Source organism: Myotis brandtii, unplaced genomic scaffold (genome assembly GCF_000412655.1).
Source record: "Myotis brandtii unplaced genomic scaffold, ASM41265v1 scaffold3761, whole genome shotgun sequence".
Classification (NCBI taxonomy): Eukaryota; Metazoa; Chordata; class Mammalia; order Chiroptera; family Vespertilionidae; genus Myotis; species Myotis brandtii.
In genome coordinates, this window is record NW_005364454.1 from 69,579 (window position 1) to 70,480 (window position 902).

The 902-nt window shown below is 54.7% G+C and overlaps 1 protein-coding gene across 2 annotated transcripts in view; it reads left to right on the forward strand.

Annotated features, from left to right (window-relative positions):
* Positions 1–610: 610 nt before the first annotated feature.
* The window catches only part of LOC102263018 (60S ribosomal protein L21), a 5,791-nt gene continuing 5,499 nt past the window's right edge, over positions 611–902 (forward strand). The window contains exon 1 of one of the 2 annotated variants that reach the window (XM_005872358.2): positions 611–719. The gene's annotated coding sequence lies outside the window, so the exon portion shown is untranslated. Of the gene's footprint in view, positions 763–902 lie in introns of both variants that reach the window. The other variant, XM_005872359.2, reaches the window with a different exon arrangement.

The following is a 902-nucleotide window of genomic DNA, read 5'->3' on the forward strand; positions in this document are numbered from 1 at the left end:
TTTCCAAAGTGGTTGTATCATGTATGCACATACCAGCAGTATGTTCTGACGCATTTGGCGAAAACAACTCTTGAGAGACAAACAAACTGGTTAATATGACTTTTGTGCTCACGTAATCACTTCTACAAACTGCAGTTACAGCGGTTCTCAACCTGTGGGTCGCGACCCCTTTGGCGGTCGAACAACCCTTTCACAGGGGTCGCCTAAGACCATCCTGCATATCAGATATTTACATTACGATTCATAACAGTAGCAACATTACAGTTATTAAGTAGCAACAAAAATAATTTTATGGTTGGGTCACAACATGAGGAACTGTATTTAAACGGCCAGAAGGTTGAGAACCACTGAGTTAGAAGCGCTGCTACAACTCCGGTGCAGGAACCACTCCCGCCTTCCGCTTCCGGCGCCGCTTCTGATGTAGGCCGGCCGCAGGCCCTCTCGGGAGGCGGCGTGTGTCTGACCCCCTGGAAAGCCCCCTTCCGGGCTGTCTGGCAAGATCCAAGTATCAGCTCACGTTGGTCGATTGCTTCTTTTTTATAAGAAAGGAAAATATCCTGACAGGCTCTTCTTATTCTCGGAGACGATCCCCTAATCCCAGAAGAGACGCTCTCAGCTGGCGTTTCTTTCTGGCAGTGCCGCGGGCAGCCCTCGGGCCCTTGTAAGACGCGCGCTGCGGCCCCGCCTCCTTCCTTTCGGCCGGAACCGCCATCTTCCAGGTAGGCCCTGCGCGTGGCTCCCGGCGACCGTGGTCCCACAGACGTGAGTTCTAACCTAGAGGCCCCGGAGGCCGCGTATTGGGGCCCTGGAGAGACCGTGCAGACTGTCTGGGTCCCTCTGGCCTGGGTGTCGGAGCTGTGTCTCTCTAGCCTGTAGCGGCGTGCGGTCAGCGGTGCCGGGCT